The sequence below is a fragment of the Saccoglossus kowalevskii genome, chromosome 12, assembly GCF_978046115.1.
Source record: "Saccoglossus kowalevskii chromosome 12, keSacKowa6.1, whole genome shotgun sequence".
Lineage (NCBI taxonomy): Eukaryota > Metazoa > Hemichordata > Enteropneusta > Harrimaniidae > Saccoglossus > Saccoglossus kowalevskii.
In genome coordinates, this window is record NC_140652.1 from 9566219 (window position 1) to 9582855 (window position 16637).

Here is a 16637-nt window from a genome sequence, read left to right on the forward strand (position 1 = left end):
GGTCTCGAAATACCTTCACATTATCTATTGAGAGTTTATTGTGGTGGTAACGACAAAAATGCTGCAAACTGTGCCATTTGTCATATATTTGAAATAATGTTCACAACTATCGACGTATAGTGATGAATTTGATCTTGCGATGGGATGTAAAAACGTAAAAGGTGCAGAATATATGAGTATATATAACTATATTGTTTTATGCTTAACCTTGTATCTGTATCTGAATTATAATGACTATTCTGACGTAAGAGTATAATATGTCTGTTTACAGAATACATCAGCAACTGACCTTACTACATGCATCGACATGCTTCGTTAGCTATATATACAACCGTACATTAATAATGAGCAGAACGGAAATGAGAGCGCGGAGAGTGTTAGGAGTGTGTGCATTTCTATGAGTTCTGCGAGTTTTTCTCTGGAACATCGGAAGAGCCGCTGAAAACAGCTAAAATCGAGAATGGTACAAGCTCAACTTTTAAGTAATCCTGAACATATATTGTTATACTGTTCAGGAGTCTCAAATATCCCAAGGTACCATTTTCTGAGTCTATGGCATTTGTTTTCACCGTTATTATTGCCAGACGGTGAAAATGTCCTGTTTCCGCCCTGGAATATATTAAATATACGTATATTATCTGAGTTTATTCAGTCGCTTGGGCCATCTACTATTATTTAGGCATTGACACATCGAATCTGAAATCATTCAGTTATAAATTAACTATGGCGAGGCTCCAATGAAATTGAAATGCAAACAACACATACCCACATATATTCACCATAAACAACAATATTGTGGCATCAGACGAAAAAAATAAATCACATGAATTTATTACATTTGTAAATTAACTTGTTAAACGTGAGTACCAGTTACAGAGTACAATTATACTCATTGTATTCAGTGCAGTCCAGTGCTCATTATCAAACGCAAATTACTCAATAACATACATACATATTTTTCTGAAAACAAAAACTGCGAAATACACTCAGTAAATGTTATTTTCAGACACGGGTTCTCTTTTTTGTAATCGTGTTTCCGCTGTGTGAATCACTCAAGAACAACATTTTTGAAATGAATGGGGAAATTCTCAACCGCAAGTTATTTGATCACTCTCCAGATAAAAATATCAGAGTGCCGTGGAGGTGACTGAACTTACTTTCTCACTAAAGTACCGCACCTTTTATTCACAAGTCACACAGCTCCAGATCGTTTTCAGTTAAAATATGGGCGTGGAACGCGCAGAAATGCTCACAGCGTAGAAAGCGCCGCAGCGACCCCGGCTGCGACGTTTCAATGGCGGCTTTGCCGAACATTCCTGCTTGATATAAAAATACCTTGAACATTAAAACAGAGTATCTTACCTAATATCCATTCTGGCACATTCGCTGTCTATTTCAGATGGTTAAAGTTCCTTCAAAACCTTGAAACCAGTCCAAAAACAACAGCAGCCGGGGCAGCACCAGTGCAGCGAACGTTTGTTAGGCGAAGTATCGTTGCGCAGTAGTTTCAGCGACGTCATTCATATCATATTCCCATGTAATATACACTTGGCGGGAAATATACAATGTAATATCCATGTTTAAACAACATCATGTGATAGAGTCTCAACCAATCACATCATGCGTAACAGCAGTGAGGTGTGATTAATAATACTATTTTATTAACATGAAGTATCAGTGTATTAGTCTTTCTTAATTAAATTTGAATAGAAAACGACTTCACGTATGTATCCATTTATGACATGTGTACCAAATGTGAATCAAATGTATCACGAATCAAGCCAGGAATTAATGTCCCGCGTTAACGTGCGATATTAGTTCCGGTGTGATATACTTCCCAGTGTTCTTCTAAAACCAATGCTAGTCGAGTACACTTGTACAAAGTGTAGATATTATTGCCTGCATGTCATTGTAAAAGTCAGAATATTTGGGACTGCCCTGTTAACTTCGAATGTAAATGGCGCAATACTTTAGCATATGTAGAATCAAGTTATTAAATTAGTATTATAGTGACAAAAACAAGTATGATCCCAAAAAAAACAATGTATTTAAGGATAAAACATATTGTAGTTCGGCCAACGCAGCTACTACCGACGACGTCTTGAATACTTCAATTAATTTAATACTTGGTATGTAGGTGTCTTAGATCAATCTTATTAAGACTGTTTTCATTTTGTAACGATATCAACTATTCTCTACTTAAATAGAGAATATTTGGTCATGTTAGGTAAACAAAAACGTGGTCATTCTTGAGGTATTCATTGAACCACCGATAGAATGGAACTAGAAGAGAACAATGTTTCTATATTGTATTCTAGTAAAACAAGAGAATGATGTCAATCCTTTAAAGAAAATGACACGTGCAGTATTTGCATGTTGAACTTGCACGTTTTGTAAACTCGTGCAAAACTCACTTCTAACATCAGATAATTTTACCTATCAGATAATTTCTATAAGATAAGCACCAGTCTATTTTTTTAAACTAAAATAAGTATCAAATATATGTTGAGACATTTGTTCTCTCAATTTAACAACTTTTTTGTGCATGCTAGTCAGATACATCTACATACATACATTACTATTGGCATTCAATTCTGCAAGAGTAAATTATTGCAAATTTTTGGTCGGAGAGCCCTCTAGCATATGTGGGGAATCATCTTTATATTTATCTGTCAAATGCATTTTTTGTTCTAATGAAAACAAATAAAAAAACAATGTTTACCTGTAACTTCTTATTGACTCTTATTGATCAAGGCATTTTTGAAATCATGGTTGTTATCTCTGCTCAAGTAATGACCCGTGGTTCCCCATAAAATAATGGTTGCATCCAATATTAAAATAACGATAGCGGACTATAGCGTTGATTCATCTCGTTCTACTCTGGATTATTTAGAGCAAATAACAATCCTAGGAAGTTAGTATTTATATGCCTGTGTTTTTTGTCACATGTCACAACACTCATTTTCATGTACCACACCTTAGAACAAGTCAAGTTTGATATTGGTTGGAGCTATTTTTATCTGGAAATGTTCATAGGGAATGACAAACTCGGTGGTCAAACCGTAATAAAAAATGCACCGGCTTACTCTGCAAACCGATCTATGAATTAAATGTTTGTTTATAAGGGCACTTTTGATGGTTTCATATTTGTTATGGATAACAATTTTCATTTTACATTTCTATGCTCTTGTACCCAATCATCGGCAACCATCATGCTAAACAGGTGTCTATATTACTATCTGTTTAGTAATAAATGGTAACATTTATTTCAGATACCGTAAAAAGTGTTTTTGGCGATCTCTCATGAAATGTGTGGATAACAGTTTTCATATTTTCTGAGCTTTGGGCGAATTGCCTCACGTGTTTAATAAATCAGATGTCATGTTTTCACTCACTAGATATCTATGTATTATTGCCTCGTCGATTTTAAACGCATCGTTGACAAAGAGACCCACAGGTTATAACAGCGTAAGGAGCATTAAACAGCGCCACCACCAACACAAATTGATTGCGTTTTCTTTACATTATCGTGTGAGACAAACGAGCCACAGAACTACGCTTCGAACCTGAGACTGACAAGTACACCTGAAAATTGGACTAATTATGGATTTTCCATTACCAATTACATTTATAGTTATTGCTCAAAATTGTTTATAAACGTTTAAATTTAAAATGGCGATTGCGAACAACCAATCACTAGCCTTAGCAGATGAATACTGTCTGTAAATAAGTCAATTGTGGTCAGTTAACTTCAGTCATTTTCTTGGACACTGGCTCGCTTTCACTGTTTATTGTGGCTTCTATAGCGAGTATTGCAGTTTTGTACCCAATTTTCCCGGTCCACCTTGCAAATCGCCCAAGTTTTGAATAAAAATATTTGTATTCATGTAATCTATACAGGGAATATAGATCATAAATATCGCTGTAAAATTGGTAGAAAGCACTGGGTAATGTTAGGAGCTATCGCAATTATTCAAATTATTCAAATGCAATTCTATCAATAATAAAGATTTTTACAACTGATAATTTTCATTTTAAACTAATATTATGGATATTCTATTACAAATAACGTTTTTATATTTTAAACAAAATTGGCTACTGATATAAATCGACCTTCGGGGTTGTCATGGAAACAGCTACACATTTGTATGTTACAATATCCAGACATTTTGAATACTGTATTAGTTATACTTGTAATGTGCGTTTAGATTATAAAGATCCCAGATTGAGAGAAAGGTATATAAGAGTGTAAATGTATGTGTATGTGCTTTCATTGTTGTTGTTTCTACTTCCAAAATTAGACATTCTATTAATGAGGTTTTGAACTTGTCAATTTGTTTAATTGTGTTCTATATACGTATTTTCAAGACGCTGATAAAATTGTTCTTGTTGTTGTTAAATTAACTAACTAATATCACCGCCATCAGCGAAAAGTACAGAGTAATTTCTTCGTACATGTTCCTTATATTGATTAAACGTATTGCTGCATTATCTTTTGCGATTTGTATACAATTCATGGTATATTATTTAAGACCTTGATTTCAAACTGAACGTATAGTATTCCTGAGGAACATGAATAAGTATTAATTGTTTATTACTATGACGTGATAGTTCATCAGAGTTCCCATCTTAACAAATATTTACTGGTGGCAATTCTGGATAGATATATTATTGCGTTGGTGCATAAATTCAATTCCCAATTTTGACATGCGAAGAACAGGTAATACCAGGGGTCAGTATCCCTTTATTTGTATTCGTTGGGAGTTTTTATTCGCTACTTACTCTAGATTCTCAATCGGCAAGATTGTAATAGAATACGCTATGTTTGTTTTATTTTAATGAATATTCACTGAAATATTCATTAAACTGTTATGATAAGCACGTTACAATCTGCCTTTATTAAACGTTCTTCAATGCCGAGTTATTTGTTAGTTATTGTATACCCGAATAAAGTTACTTATTAATTGAATGGTGTACGTCGATATAAATAGATACAGTGTGTAAATATAAAAAGAAATCGCAATTAAAACACAATAATTCAAAAGTATTTAACAATCACACTAAAACAATAAACTGTGTATAAACATAAACACGTATGCCTAATGAATATTACATAATTTGAATTATAAAATGTAATTTCATACTATTTTGTTAATAGTTACACAGAAATAGTGTACCGTAGGACACTGGTCTCCACGACGATGTTGTGAACTTTGGTTTGTGCGAATACAAAATCCACGGTGTTTGTCCTTTTCATCAGATAGTTGCATGTCTCATACATCTAAACGAATCCCGTAACAATTAGTCAACACAGATAAACACGCTGTCGATACATATACAGGCATATGTATAACGTGGATGTATTAGCAACATTAGCCACCGTTTTGTGCTAAATAAACCTAAAAGCACAATTAAATTAATGTTTGGCGTTTGTTCGGACTTTTTATTAAAGCAGGGGAGCCGTCACCTGCACATGCATCAGATGGCCATAGTGTGTCACTGTTTACAAACAAGCGTCTGCCCGTGAGTCTTTCCGTTTTCAGCGTGTGTTGTTATCATCGCTTGGGACTCAATTCCCGCGCGTGCGCAGGGCAAGACCCTCCCGCTTTATGATGAGTGGAATATGCTATATATTAAAAAATAAGTATAATTGTTATACAGTAATCCAGTAAAGGTCTGATGTGCATGGCGATTCAGCCTAATCAAAACTAATCATAAAGATTGTGTTTGTAATAATCGATAATGTCGATGATTCTTCGACAGTGGTAAAAAGAATACCAAATGCGTTTCAGTGATTTTATGACAACCTAAAATTCAAAAATAACAACCAGAGTTACGGAACATGCGCGGTGTTGTTTGGTAAGGCGAATACCTGCTGAATATATTACAGTGCACATATCACTTAACATGGCGATGGCAAACAAAACCTTGCCAACAATACAACTTTAAGAGTTATCAATCTCTGGTATCTCCTTGAGCAAATTCGAGTGAGTGCAATGTGTCTGATTTTGAGTTTCCAATGAAGGAAGTATTTTGCAATGTTGGTATGTTTATTTAGTACAAAACGGTTGCCAATGTTTCTATTTCATACAGGGTATACGGATGTCTGTACATGTATCGACAGCGTGTTTATCTATATTGACTTACTGATTGATATGACAAGTCACGAGACTTGTTTCGATGTATTTGACATGCAACTATCTGCTGAAAAGGCCATACACCGCGGATTTCGTATTTGCGCAAACCAAAGTCCATGACATATATTGGCTTCAGATTATGGTCGTCGTGGAAGCCGGTGTTCTAAAGTACATTATTCCTATGTAACTATTTTGAAAAAAATATGAATCTGCATTTTGCAATTCCAAGTATGTAATATCTATTAAAGATTGGCATACGTGTGCATGTTTATACACAGTTTAATGTTATAGTGTGATTGTTAAATATTTTTGAATTTGTTTTTTAATTGGGATTTCTTTTTACGTCATCAGAAGAGAGAAGAACAACATCACCAGCACAGCCCTGCATTGGACACCAGAATATAGACATAAGCGAGGTCGACCGACACCAAAAATAACTGCAAAATCCCTCGGTGTTGATGAAAAAATTGTATAGTTACAAACCGCCATGTGTGTATCACAACAATTTCATGAATATTGTCTACTCTAAGACAAAGTGTATATTAAGTGGAATGATTTACGATCTTGCCTACTTGCTCTAGAGTAAGATTATTTTACTGCACCAGTGCAATTGGAGTTACAGTGTCACTATTGTTAGGTTATTAAAGTATTACACTAGCATATACAATGCAGTTTTTATGTATTAACGCGATTTATAAAACTTTTACTATATGAGTATGGTTAGTATTACGTTACCATTAAAGATGCCAGTAATATTATAATAATATAATATGACACTATAAAAGTAACATTGTCATTTTACTAAAGCTTATTTATTACGTAATTACCTTAGTAGTAATAATATAATCGGTATTATAGTATCACTATTACAAAGAGTATCAGTACTATTAATAGTGTAAAATTATTTTTATGGGTATGGCTTTTATTGCAGTATCACATTTTTGGTATACCTATAACTGCAGTTCTGTGCCGGTATTTGGATATGCTAGTATCAATGTAGTACAATTTTACAGTGACATTACATCATTACTGTAACACTGTACGTGGTATTTCATCGTCAATGTAGAAATTGTGTTGCATTATTATACAATATGAAGTGATTGATAATATATACAAATTATTAGCTTAGTACGTTGCACCTAAATGCCCTTCAAATAATGTTATATTCTCTGTTTCATCACGTTCACTCTTATGCCAATATTAGCATCATCGCGTTCTAAATAGAATCTGCATTCATGAATATTTACAAATATTACAATTAACAGCCACAGGCAGTCAGAAATGAGTAGAAAAATATTCTTAAATGTTAGAAGTACTTATTAATAGCCTTTGGCTAGCAAGTATAGTGTATCCAGGAGGTTTGTAGCCAGTATATATGTATATATGCTAGTCCAGTATGTCTGAACTTATTGATTTCATATACCTGAGTGTGTCACACACAACCTGAATATAATGTTGAAGTGCACAAATCTACGATAGATTTACAGAAAACACAAATCGCCACAGATATTTAAGTAGCGTCACCTGAAACCATAAATAGTCATGTTACTATACAAACGGATGCTAGGTATTGCTAGACGAAGCGATCTGGCACTGCAGACTATAGTCAATAACATATTTATTCCAAGCCCTATTGATATGCTATATCTATTACTCTATGACAAAGGAGAGTTCGATATTTACTCATCAGTTTATCACTTTTGCTGAATGCCTTTAAAATTGAGAACACGTGAAAAGTTTTAAACATTCATCTAAATCACGAGAAGAGGGACATCAACCTGGAGTCTGATTACCGCCATTTCAATTTTCCAGACTGGTATGATAATATTAAAATAATTTTGAAACACTATTACAAGATATGAGTATTTTTTGTGTGAAATATAGCACGACAATCGAAGCAATAGTCATAATATTGACCGACGCCACAGACGATGAGTTTCAGGGGAACACCCTTTATTGTATAACGAAATAACCCCAAATCAATTGTATTCTCATTTGAGGTCGATATCAGAACAAATGGTTTCACCCTATTTTTCGCAATTTCCTTAGAATCGATTTAAACATCTTGGACAAATGGACAGATTTTAACCAATCAGATTGATTGAAATATAACCCAGGTGATCCTAAAAGTGATGTGATTCGCCAAACACGCTATCGAGGGGTATACATAAGGAACCCTTGAAGCATGTTCTCTATTTTTGGCATTGTTGGGACCATGAGTTACACTGTATTTCCAGACGTCAGTGAGGACGAGTTGATCGAGTCTACCCAGGCTGCCGAGTATCTGAACGAACTCGGCTTGAAAAACGGTGATTTGCATGAGTTCCTAAGGTATGTGATATCGTGCTCATTGATTATAATTAATAATAACTATCACCGTTTATTGTTTTATGAAAGATATAAAAAAATGAATGATATGTCATTTATTTATATTGTTCCACGGACACTCACGTGGACGTGTTACTGACCCTGTGACCGATTCTACAGAACAAGCAGTTGCAAATGTGCTACATGAGGACAATTCATGCATTCAACGAATGGGCCATGGTCCACAATAACTGATGTATAGAACCCAATTCTGACGAGCACGTAAAAATCCTGCAAAGTCTCGATGTAATGGATATATTGGTTATTGGTTGATTAAATTCATTTCAGAGGCGAGGAAGGTAGACGGAACTTGCTACCCTTCCAAAACATTACTCTCGCTGGTTATAGGACTACAAAGTTACATGTGCAATGAACGCCAACAACGTATTAATTTTTTAACTGATGTCGAATTTGATAGTTTCCGGCAAAGGATAGATTCCGAAATAAAAGAAATATCTCCACTACTTACCACTAACGCGAAAATTATATTTAATTATGTTTTGAAAAATGATGGGTAGAAACGACTCGACGCCAACGGACCTAGAAACAATGACCATGTTATATACTACCCAACCAATCGCAACTCTCGTAAAAGATGACGTACAATTTTGTCCATGGTGATTTTTTTGACAACAACAATGACAAATTATTTGTAACAGAGAATAGGTGTAATTCTTCCAATATGTTAAATATATCGTGAAACAAACAGTGTATGAATCTAAATTATTATAATATTATCATGCCAGTCTAAGTAATAATATAGTCTTCTATATCGAAAGAATGCTAAGATTGCATGCACGGTGCGCTAAAATTAACATTTGGCGAATTCAAGAAAAATAAAAAATTATCACGTAAGACATCGGAAACAAAAATTGCACCGAAGAATTAACATACAGAAATTTAGACTTTGTTATATGTCTGCACAATGTTGAAGGACAGGACATAGTCTGTAGTTCACTGTAACAACCATACGAACTTCTCCGCAATTGAAATTAAGTGTCACGATTCTCAAATATTCGAAAAAACTAGACTTCCTACTTATGTCTTGAGAAAAAATGCTAAAAAGTCTCTTAGAAAAGAAAATGCTGGGTAAAAACAACTCGACGCCGAAGGACTGGGGGTTATGGCCGCGTTATCTACAAATGAGTTAATCATAACTCGTAATATGTGACGTACAATTGTATTCATTGTGATTCTTTAACAACAACTATGACAAATTGTCCGTACCAATGAAGAGATGTAATTCTCCCAATATGTTACTTCCCTCGTGGAACAAACAGTGTATGAATATAAATGAGTTTAATATTATCATGCCTGTTTGGGTGAGAATGTAGTCGATTAAATCGAAGCGAGGTGATTTGGTGATAGACGCTGCAGAAAGACATATTTGGCCAATTCAAGATAAATATTCAAAAGAGACACCACAAATAAACATTGTAATAACGAATTGTCACACTAAACTTTAGATTATGTTATATGTCAGTATAAAGTTGAAGCAACAGAAAACAAAATGATGGCATAAAACGACTCGACGTCGACGGATCTGGAGACAATGACCACTTTATTTACAAATCAGCCAATCGTTACTCTCGTAATAGGTGACGTACAATTGTGTCCATAGTGATTTGTTTGACAACAACTGTGACAAATTCTCCGAACAGAGAGGAGGTGTAATTCTCCGAATATGTTCCCTATATCACGGAACAAACAGTGTATGAATATAAATAAGGTCACTACTATCATGGCAGTCCGGGTAAGAATATAGTCGATTAAATTGGAAAGATGGTAAAATTGTATAAACATAGGTTAAGACAGCACAAACAAAAATTGTACTAAAGAATTTTCACACTAAACGTTAGTTATAGGTCACTGCAAAGTTGAAGCAACAGCCATTTTCTGATTTTCACGCGACGTAAGATAAACAGTGTCATTAATGACGGACCCTTGATCAAAACATTTTGTGTAGTGCACTATAATACTTATATGAACTTCTCCGCAATTTAAATTAAATGTACCAATTCTCAAATACTCGCGAAAACTAAGACTTCTTAGTTAGGTCTTTTAAAAAATGAAAAAAAAAATCTCTCATGATAAAAAAGGCTGGATAGAAACGGCTTGCTGCCAACGGACATGAAGACAACGACCACGCTATCTACAAATCAGCCTATAGTAACTCACGGAAAAAGTAACGTGCAATGTGTCAAAGCTTACTTTTTCAACAACAATTATCACACTTTCGATAACGGAGAAGAGGGGTGCTCATATCGTAGAACAATGAGTTTATGTATTTAAACTATTTTTTGACATAGCTGTCTAGAATATCAAAACGGCGGTAATCAAACTGTAAATTTCCATTCCTCTTCTCATGTTTTAGGTGGATATTTAAAAATGTCCTCATAGTCTTGAATTCGGAAGGCATTTACTACACTGATATATTCACTGATATATTGAATATTCACAAGCAACTCCGAATTTAAATTTAAGCAAAATCATTAGCGCGTGGACTAAATTTATGACTGACTGTGGTTTGTTCTGCCAGGTCACTTCGTCTGGCATGAGTGCACGTTATCATACCAAGCATCGTTTTGCATAACACCACAACTATTTATGGTTTCAGGTGACAAAAATAGCCAACAGTGACGACCTTAGCAAACATAATGCAACCCTGAACTTTGATACATTTAGTTTTTTGATTATGGACCATCTTAATTTAAGTGGTAAAATTCACAAATCCACAATTGAATTATAATATCGTAATTCTAAAATACTCACCAATAGTGGACAGTGAAATATACTTCTTTGTTGTTCGTCCACTTATGTAGTGTAATAGGGAAGCTACTAACAATTCTCGTAAGAACACGGCCGTGTAGAAACGACTCGAAGCCAACGGGCCTAAAAACAACGATCACGTTATCTACAGTTCAACCAATCGTAACTCTCGTATTAAGTGACGTACATTGTGTCAAAGTTCATTTAGTTATCGATAACTATGACATATTTCCCGCTATGCAGAAAAGGGGTACTCATATCGTAGAAGAAACAATGCATTTAACTAAAGTTTTTCAACTTTGCCATACATGTCTGGAAAATTGAAACGGCAGTTATCGGACTCTAGCTTGACATCCCTCTTCTCATGCCATAGGTGAATACTTAACAAATTCCGCATGTTCTTGAATTTAGAAGGCATTTACTAAACCGATATATTCACTGACATATTGAATATTCTCAAGTAAAATCCGAATTTTATTTTTAGTAAATTAATAGGGCGTATATATGGGTGACACTAGTCAGCAGTGTCAGGTCATTTCGTCTGACAATATTGCGCGTTATCATACCAAGCATCATTTTGCATTTCAACTGAACTATTTACGATTTCAGGTGACGCTAACTAAACATCGCATTGATAAAATCAAACTCTGTGGCGATTTGTAGTATGCGATAAATGTGTCGTAAATTTTCACACATCTTCATTTGAATCAGTTTGTGTGAACTAAATTAAATAGCCATTTTATAGAGAGATGGCCGTTTAGCCCTGTCTTGTAGTTCCAAACATGAATATGGCATCTGTAGCAATAATGTACAATGTGTCATCACTAGTCCTTGCTATCTGCACGTAAAAAACGCTAGAGAGACAACACTGATATTCAATGTCCGGAACTGTCGCCTGGCAAAAAAAACATTATTTAAGAAATAATACTCATCTTTCAGGTCACGTGTTTTTTTATAGAGGAAGAGAACAGAAAACTGCGCATCGTATTCTTGTGCAAAAAAACATTATTTAAGAAATAATACATATCTTTCAGGTCACTTGTTTTTTTTATAGAGGAAGAGAACACAAAACTGCGCATCGTATTCTTGTGTTTCATTCCTATTGAATTCAATAGTATTGAATTACACGTACAATCGCGAATGGTTATATACTATTATCATGTTCTATGTAGTGTCAAATTAGGAAAACAAATCGCACATTATGAGAAAGAAGTAATGCGTTTATTTTATACGCTGAGGCTTAAAATTTACATTGAGTGCGTTCGATGAGAACAAAATATATAATAGCGAGAACTGGACTTTTTCGTTGTTAGGCTACTTATGGGTATAACGACTCTATGCCAGTACACCTGCAGACAATGATTACGGTAACTATAGCTCACGCAACTTTAATTCTCGTACTCACCACTATCATGAAAATTGGATTTCCTATTTATGTACTAACAATTCTATTAAGAAAAAATGCTCGGTAAAAACCACTTGACCTGAAGACCTGACCTGAAGACAAGCAACTCCGAATTTAAATTTATGCAAAATCATTAGCGCGTGGACTAAATTTATGACTGACTGTGGTTTGTACTGCCAGGTCACTTCGTCTGGCATGAGTGCACGTTATCATACCAAGCATCGTTTTGCATAACACCACAACTATTTATGGTTTCAGGTGACAAAAATAGCCAACAGTGACGACCTTAGCAAACATAATGCAACCCTGAACTTTGATACATTTAGTTTTTTGATTATGGACCATCTTAATTTAAGTGGTAAAATTCACAAATCCACAATTGAATTATAATATCGTAATTCTAAAATACTCACCAATAGTGAACAGTGAAATATACTTCTTTGTTGTTCGTCCACTTATGTAGTGTAATAGGGAAGCTACTAACAATTCTCGTAAGAACACGGCCGTGTAGAAACGACTCGAAGCCAACGGGCCTAAAAACAACGATCACGTTATCTACAGTTCAACCAATCGTAACTCTCGTATTAAGTGACGTACATTGTGTCAAAGTTCATTTAGTTATCGATAACTATGACATATTTCCCGCTATGCAGAAAAGGGGTACTCATATCGTAGAAGAAACAATGCATTTAACTAAAGTTTTTCAACTTTGCCATACATGTCTAGAAAATTGAAACGGCAGTTATCGGACTCTAGCTTGACATCCCTCTTCTCATGCCATAGGTGAATACTTAACAAATTCCGCATGTTCTTGAATTTAGAAGGCATTTACTAAACCGATATCTTCACTGACATATTGAATATTCTCAAGTAAAATCCGAATTTTATTTTTAGTAAATTAATAGGGCGTATATATGGGTGACACTAGTCAGCAGTGTCAGGTCATTTCGTCTGACAATATTGCGCGTTATCATACCAAGCATCATTTTGCATTTCAACTGAACTATTTACGATTTCAGGTGACGCTAACTAAACATCGCATTGATAAAATCAAACTCTGTGGCGATTTGTAGTATGCGATAAATTTGTCGTAAATTTTCACACATCTTCATTTGAATCAGTTTGTGTGAACTAAATTAAATAGCCATTTTATAGAGAGATGGCCGTTTAGCCCTGTCTTGTAGTTCCAAACATGAATATGGCATCTGTAGCAATAATGTACAATGTGTCATCACTAGTCCTTGCTATCTGCACGTAAAAAAACGCTAGAGAGACAACACTGATATTCAATGTCCGGAACTGTCGCCTGGCAAAAAAAAACATTATTTAAGAAATAATACTCATCTTTCAGGTCACGTGTTTTTTTATAGAGGAAGAGAACAGAAAACTGCGCATCGTATTCTTGTGCAAAAAAACATTATTTAAGAAATAATACATATCTTTCAGGTCACTTGTTTTTTTTATAGAGGAAGAGAACAGAAAACTGCGCATCGTATTCTAGTGTTTCATTCCTATTGAATTCAATAGTATTGAATTACACGTACAATCGCGAATGGTTATATACTATTATCATGTTCTATGTAGTGTCAAATTAGGAAAACAAATCGCACATTATGAGAAAGAAGTAATGCGTTTATTTTATACGCTGAGGCTTAAAATTTACATTGAGTGCGTTCGATGAGAACAAAATATATAATAGCGAGAACTGGACTTTTTCGTTGTTAGGCTACTTATGGGTATAACGACTCTATGCCAGTACACCTGCAGACAATGATTACGGTAACTATAGCTCACGCAATTTTAATTCTCGTACTCACCACTATCATGAAAATTGGATTTCCTATTTATGTACTAACAATTCTATAAAGAAAAAATGCTCGGTAAAAACCACTTGACCTGAAGACAATTATCACGTTATCTACAAATCAGTCAATCAGTTATCTACAAACCAGGCAATCGTTATGGTAATAGGTGACGCACAATTGTGTCTGTGTTTAATGAGCCTTGATCAAGCGCTTGTCTATAATGTACTATAGCAACAATCTGAAAACAATACACTGAATAGTACAATTCACTCCTCCGCAATTTAAATAAGGTGTCTCGAATACTCACCACAGTCGCGAAAAGCAAACTTTCTTGTTGGTCGGATATTCATGCAATGCAATAAACAATTGCTGCTAAAAATCCCTCTCTCAAAAAACGAACCGGCTGGGGGAAAACGACTCGACGTCAAAGGACCTGGAGATAATGGCCACTGTAAGCTACCAGAGTATCCTGGGGTTAGAGCGCCACCAGTTGCAGTAATATATTATTAGTGCGGTTCGTGTATTGCGAGAGTCTCGTGTTTTGCGAGAATCGCCATTTTTACTTTACTTGTTGTGCACTGAATTCTACGTCAAAATTACTATACTAGATTTCCCAGCGTGGTAAGTTTAGTTACATAAATCGTTAATTATTTGAGTTGTCTACTACAAGGAGACTTATTCAAGATTATTGTGAGATATTATGAGTTTATATTTTGCGTAAATTCTGTCGAGTTTACATTCCATTGCGATAGACTTCGAACTTGTGCAGTCTTTGCTGAATAGATCTCACGTTCGTCTGCAACTTATGTAAACAAAGTTTAAGGTTCCCTGTTGTAGCTTTTGTAGTTGAGAATACCATTTCAAACGTTTATTATTGTTAGTTAAGGTATATATATTTGAAAGTACAGTGAGAATTTGTTGTTATGCATGGTGCACTCCTTACGAAAATTGTTATACCCTTTGAATTATTGTGATATTTCTACATTGTATTCTTATTAGTGTTTGTTATTTCTCTTGTATTTTACAGTTTGACCATTTGATCATTCATTCATTCATTCATTTGTCAATTACCATTTGTTGACCACTTTTCAAAAACTCATTGGTTCGCCATTTATCAGGGGAACATTCTACCATTCTGCTGCTCATCATTTCTACCATCGAACATTTAACCAATCAGTAACTACTACTCACAGTGGCATTTGTGGTATTTATTGATATTGTCAACAACAACAACTACTACTATCAGCTAACTTTAATAATAATTATCAACATAACAACAACTACCTGTAAACATTAGTGGTGAATGCGTTCAGCACAAGGGAAATAAATATATACAACGAGTAATCTGTTAATGTTGTCATTGCATTGTCTACAGCAACGTTATCTACAAATAAGCCGATCGTAACTCTCGCAACAGGTGACGTACAATTGTGTTCATTGTTATAAATAGTGCATAACAAAGAAAAGGTGTGATTCTCCCAATATGTTAATTATATTGTGGAACAAACAGTCTATGAATATGAATTACTTTGATATTATTATGCCAGTCAGGGTTAAAATGTAGTCGAAAACATCGAAACGTCGGTAAATTGATTAAAGGTTTCTGCAGAAAGACATATTTGGCCAATTCAAGAAAACTATTCAATAAGACGCCACAAACAAAAAATGCACTAAAGAATTGTCAGGCATAACTTTCGTCTATGTTATACGTCAGTACAAAGTTGAAGCAACATCCAATTTCTGATTGTCACGCCACGTAAGATAAACAGTGCCATTAGTGACGGACCATGATCAGACCATTGTCTCTAATGCACTATAACAAACATATGAACTTCTCCGCAATTTAAATTAAGTGTCTCGATTCTCAAATACTCACCACTATCGCGAAAACTAGATTTCCTAATTATGTCATGTAAAAAAATCCAAAAATCTCTCAGAAAACAAAATGCTGGGTAGAAACGACTCGATGCCAACGGACATGGAGAAAGTGACCACGTTATATACAAAGCAGCCAATCGTTACTCTCGTAATAGGTGACGTACAATTGTGCCCATGGTGATATTTTAACAACAATTGTGACAAATTCTCCAAACAGAGAGGTGGTGTAATTCCCCCATTATGCTACTTATATTGTTGAACAAATAGTGTATGAAT

General features: G+C 34.8%; 1 protein-coding gene across 1 annotated transcript in view; it reads right to left on the reverse strand.

Annotated features, from left to right (window-relative positions):
• Positions 1–14817, reverse strand: part of LOC146735495 (uncharacterized) — a 35948-nt gene extending 21131 nt beyond the window's left edge. The window contains exon 1 of the mRNA XM_085506111.1: positions 14791–14817. The gene's annotated coding sequence lies outside the window, so the exon portion shown is untranslated. The remainder of the gene's footprint in view (positions 1–14790) is intronic.
• Positions 14818–16637: the final 1820 nt, after the last annotated feature.